Here is a 5961-nt window from a genome sequence, read left to right as displayed (position 1 = left end):
GTTTACTTTTAATAATGTATATAAAATCTACATTAATTAATATTTATAATATTACAATACATACTTTAATTTTATTTTCAAATAGAAATATGTAGAAAACGTGCATTAACATTCATAATATTATAATACATGTTTTTATTTATTTTAATTCTTAGAATGAATATAAAATATAAATTAATATAAAATATAAATTAACATTCATAACATTATAATAAATATTTTGATTTTGAATTAAAAAATAAAAACATGCATTAACTAACATTTATACTACAATAAATGTTTTTATTTATTTTAATTTTGACATAAAATTGTGCATATAAAGCATGGATTAATTAACATTTATAATATTGAAATTAATATTTTATTTCATTTTAATTTTTAGAATGGATATACAATAAAAATTAACATTCTTACTATTATAAGACATTTTTATTTTTAAATAATGCATATAAAATATGCATTAATTAACATTTATATCATGATATATTGTATTATGTTTATTATAGAAGCTGAAAAAGAACTGAAAAACATTAAAAACCAAGGGGGGAGAAAGGTTTTCTAATCACCATTAGATTTATATACTATATTATTATTAATATATTATTTAAAAATATATATTTACATATTCTGTTATTTAATATATTGTTATTTACATATTCTACTATATATTTTATTATATTGTATTATATTATGTTTATTATAGAAGCTGAAAAAGAACTGAAAACCACTAAAAAAACAATGGGGGAAAAAGGTTTTTTAATCATCATTAGACTTATATAATACATAATTATTTATATATTATTTATATAGTATTTATATAGTATTTTAAAATATGAATTTATATATTATTTTTATTCTATATTATAGATATTATTATATTGTATATATTATTATATTATCTATATTATGATGTTATATATATTATTTATATTATATTATATTATATTATATTATATTATATTATAATTGTTTTAGAAGGCGAAAAAGAACTGAAAAATATTAAAAAACAAGGGGGGGAAAAGGTTTTCTAATCACCGTTACACTTATATAATACATTATTATTTATATAGTATTTATATAGTATTTATATAGTTTTTAAAATATGAAGTTATATATTATTTTATTATATTATACAATATATATTAATTATATTATATTTAATTCTATTCTATTCTATTATATTTACTATAGAAGCTGAAAAAGAACTAAAAACCACTAAAAACCAAGGAGGGAGAAAGGTTTTCTAATCACCATTATATTTATATAATACATTATTAGTTATATAGTATTTATATAGTATTTATATAGTTTTTAAAAATATGAAGTTATATATTTTTTATTTTATATATTATAGATATTATTATATTGTATATATTATTATATTATCTATACTATGATGTTATATATTTAATTTATATTACATTACATTATATTATATTATATTATGTTATAATTATTATAGAAGCTGAAAAATAACTGAAAACCATTGAAAACAAGGGGGGGAAAAGGTTTTCTAATCACCATTAGACTTATATAATACATTATTATTTATATAGTATTTATATAGTTTTTAAAAATATGAAGTTATATATTATTTTATTATATTATATATTATTATATTATACAATATATATTAATTATATTTAATTTAATTTAATTTAATTTAATTTAATTATATTACATTATATTATATTTACTATAGAGACTGAAAAAGAACTGAAAACCACCAAAAACCAAGGTGGGGGGAAGGTTTTCCCCTGGTCACTTTGGGACTTGGTGTCCCCCAGGTTGGAACTGAACTGCTCCAGTCCCTGAACCTGCCCGGGCATCCAACCCCAGTTCACGTGGGTCAATCTTTAACTTCTCCTCCCGCGAAATGAATAACTGAGAAATAAATAACTCTTTTCCTGGTGGGAGCCCTTCCACGTATTTCTATTCCCATTTTTGCTGGGCTAAGCGGGATGTCTCGGCACGGCCCCCGTGTCCTTGTCTCCCGCTCCGGGGGGGGGGTTTTGCTCGGGATAACCATTGATTTTTGGGCTGGGACACTCCATCCCAAGGTTCAAGCCGTGCCCCTCGGGATGGAAAGAACGGGGCATTCATTACCTCGGAGATAATTTATTCATGGCCTTAATCACCCCCGACAAACGGGCCATCCTTGCCCACGAGATAATTTATTCATGGCCTTAATCACCCCCCCACAAACGGGCCATCCTTGCCCCCAGGAGCTTTTCCTGGGAGTTATTTTTAGGTCTCTTCGTGTTCTCGGTGGGATGGGGGAGGACACGGGGCGGGAGGTTCAGGGGTGGAACCGGCTGAGTTCATCCAGATCCAAAGGCAGGAATTCTCCGGAGTCAGGGCAGGGACAAGGTGCTTCCCAAGGGTATTTATGGTTGGACTCGATGATCTCAGATGCTTTTTCCAACCTCAGTGGCTCTGGGATTCTCTTCATCCAACCCCTGGAAGTGTCCAAGGCCTTGGAGATCATCTCATTCCACCCCCTGCCATGGGCAGGGACACCTCCCACTAGCCCAGGTTGCTCCAACCTGGCCTTGGACACTTCCAGGGATCCAGGAGCAGCCACAGCTTCTCTGGGAAATCCATTCCAGCCCTCCCCACCCTCCCAGCCAACAATTCCTTCCCAATATCCCATCTGAATTTATCCTCTTTCAGTTAAAGCCATTCCCTGTGTGCTGTCCCTCCATCCCTTGTCCCCAGTCCCTCTCCAGCTCTCCTGGAGCCCCTTTAGACCCTGGAAGTGGCTCCAAGGTCTCCCTGGATCCTTCTCTTCTCCAGGTGAACCCCCCCACCTACATCAGTGGGATCTGTAGGAACTTCCCTGTGCATTTGAGCCAATTGACCCTCCAGTTCAGGAAGCACATCCCAATCCTCACCCGAGGAATAAACCCCTTTCCTTTATAACAGAATAACTCCCAAAGGGGCAAAACGCATCAGCTGCTCCACACAGCCCTCAGTGAAGGCTGGAAACCCACCTAAAGCATCATTCCAGTCCCTCCTGGTCCCTTTGCAGCTTTGGAAGGTCCCAACACGCCCCCCAGGCCACTTATTTTGGGACTCATCACCTCATCAGGGAAGTGGAATTTGGTGGTTTCTGAGGGATCACGGCCCCATAACAGCCCTGATAGGAAAAGGGCAGCTCCTCACCCCATCATTTATATCCCTGGTGCTTCTCAGAGGCCTCTTGTCCCTGAGCTGGGGAGATTCATGAGATTAATGAAGAAAAACTGGATGAAAAACGGCCCCGAGCTCCGGGAGGTTTTTCTGAGGGGAATTGCAAGGATTGCACGAGGCCAGATGGCAAAGCACAAACCCAGAGAGGCAGAAAATCAATAGGGAGGGAAAGAGAACATGAAAAATCAAAGAGCAGGAGCGGGAGGTTTTGTGAGGCACGGCAGTAAATAATATTTAAGGGCCTAAAGGGTTCCTGGCTGAGGGGGCCTGTTGGAAGGGGATTGGAAAGGATAACTGAGGGAAATATCAGGTGGGTAGAAGTAAAATTAGGGAATGATGAAGAACACCCAAAGCTGCTCGGGTTTGGCACCCAATACTCCCTGTTCTTTCAGCAGAAATCATATTTGAGCCATGGAGATGAAAACCATCGCCCCCAAAATGGCATTCCATTAAATATATCCACTGGACCTGCCCGTGGAGCAGCTGGGGATGGAAAGCTGGGCAAGGTGTGGGATGCACAAGCAGATGCCCCTGGATCCTCCCAGCAAGGGAATGGTCTGGGATGGACTGATTTTTTCGAAGGCACATCTAAACACTTCAGAATTGAGGTCACCCAGTCTATAATTCTTCTCTTTTTGGCAACTTCCACCTCTGCAATCTGCTCACCAAATTCACTGCTTCTTCCAGGTGATTTTCTGAGGCCCCCAAATGTTCTGTCCAGCTTCAAACTAAGGTCACTCTTACTCAATTCTGACTGGGAAAATGGACCGAGAATGAAATTACACCTGCATCTCTCTCCCACCCTGGAAGTGGTGCTTCCCACCCTCTGGACCTGCTCCAGCAGGATAATAAAACCCTGGATGGCATCAGCAAGGGGACCAGGGCGCTTTTCCTCTTTGTGTTTTGCTCTGCCAGCACTTCTGAAATCAAGTGAAAGTGCTGGGGAGCAGTTTCTGAGGAAGCCAAAGATTGTTTTTCATCTCAAGCACAGCCAAGTTATTAAACTTTTTTTTGTTGCAGACAGGGTGGATTCTGAAAGGCTTTGAAGGTTTTAAAAGGGTTTAAAGGTTTGAAAATGGTTTAAAGGTTTGAAAATGGTTTAAAGGTTTGAAAAGGGTTTAAAGGGTTAAAGGGCTTTAAAGGGTTCCAACAGGTGGACAAACACAGGGAAGCTAAAAATCCTACAGTGCTGATAAACAGACACCACATCCAGCTGAGGAAGCTCCTGGGATGCAGATTTTCATCTTGTGCTCCTCTTATTCCTGCGGTTTTCCAGAGGTACCTGTTTCTGGCCACTGGCAGAGAGGAGAGAGCCTTCTTCAGTTCGTGGGGTTGATTTACATCAAGTGGCTCGAGCAGAATTCCCAATTCCTCCATCACATCCCTAGACAGACATTCCTGCTTTAGAGGATCCACTGGATGCTGCCAGAGAACATTTAGCAAAGTCTCCCAGAATCCCAGACTGGTTTGGGTTGGAAGGGACCTTGGAGATCATCCCATTCCAACCTTCTCCTTCCATGATATTTTGAGCTGGGAGGCGTTTTAAAAACTGGGGTCGTGCTCAATTAAACCCTTAAAATCATTTTTCATCTCTTTTTTGTTGTTGTTTCTGTCACCTCTCCATGATTCCATGGCTGGTCTTTTTTTTTGGGAGACATCTCTTGCTCCAGGACACAACTTCTGGTTTAAACCCCCTGAGATTCTGCCCTGAAATGTTTTTTCTGTCCTAAAAATCCATGACAAAGTCAATGGATTTTGTACCTGTGCCCCAATTAAAGGGACAAGGGGGTATCTGAGTTAGTTGCTTGTCCATTCAGAAATTCCCTAAGGAATGTTGCCTGGAGACACCCAGGAATATCTGCAGAGGGAAAAAAACCCCACAACTTGGAAAACAGTTTTGAGAAAAAGGAGGAATTTTGGACTCCTCTACACAAAACACTCCAAATTAATTCCATTAAAGGTTGTTCTTCTCCAGATTCTCCTGGTTTTCTCTCTGCCCCAGTGCTGCTGGATTTACCAGGAGCTGCTCCTGAACTTTGGGAGAGGCCAAAGATCCCTCCCAGAAGCCACCCAGGAGTTTGAGGGATGCTGATCCAGCCCTTTGGGGGTGTAAATCAGCAGAACCTTTTGGATGGCAGAGAGGAAAACCGGGATCTATTCATCCTTTGGAGGTCAATGGGGGTAAACTGGTTGAATTCTGTCCCAAAATGTTGTTGTTTAGGAGCTCTGGGAAGCAGAGACAGCTTCCAGATTGGGCTGCAGGGCTGGTCACACCCCAGGGCTTCCAGGAAAAGGGCAAAAGAGGCATCAGACACTCCAGGATGGTTGTCAACAGCTGTCCAGGGGAGTTTATTCTTAGAAATGAAAAACTCATGGTTTTCATGACTTTTTTAGGCAAAAGAAATAAGAATGGACCAGATCTCTTGTAATGGAGCAGAGGAGAGATAAAGGAGTCGCTGTGGGAATGGTAGAGTGGTAAATGAATCCCTGATTTTTGGCAGATTTGGTTCAGGGACCCCCCATTTCCAGGGCTGGGGCAGCCACAGCTTCCCCGGGCACCCTGTGCCAGGGTCTCCCACCCTCCCAGCCCAGGATTTCTTCCATAGATAAAACCCACATTTCCCCTTTTTCATTTTGAACCCATTTCCCCTGTCCTGGCACTCCAGTTCCTGGGGAAGTCCCTCTTCAGCTTCCTTGGAACTGGAGAGGGGGAAAGGGACTCCTCCTTCTCCTTCTCCTTCTCCTTCTCCTTCTCCTTCTCCTTCTCCT

General features: G+C 39.4%; 1 long non-coding RNA gene across 1 annotated transcript in view; it reads left to right on the top strand.

Annotated features, from left to right (window-relative positions):
• LOC113978164 overlaps positions 1 to 5025 on the top strand; it is a 9503-nt gene extending 4478 nt beyond the window's left edge. Inside the window, exon 3 of the long non-coding RNA XR_003537503.1 lies at positions 3880 to 5025. This is a non-coding gene — a long non-coding RNA (uncharacterized LOC113978164). The remainder of the gene's footprint in view (positions 1 to 3879) is intronic.
• The last annotated feature ends 936 nt before the right edge of the window (positions 5026 to 5961 follow it).

Source organism: Neopelma chrysocephalum, unplaced genomic scaffold (genome assembly GCF_003984885.1).
Source record: "Neopelma chrysocephalum unplaced genomic scaffold, ASM398488v2 Primary Assembly neopelma1_295, whole genome shotgun sequence".
Lineage (NCBI taxonomy): Eukaryota > Metazoa > Chordata > Aves > Passeriformes > Pipridae > Neopelma > Neopelma chrysocephalum.
This window is presented reverse-complemented; position numbering and strand designations above follow the sequence as displayed.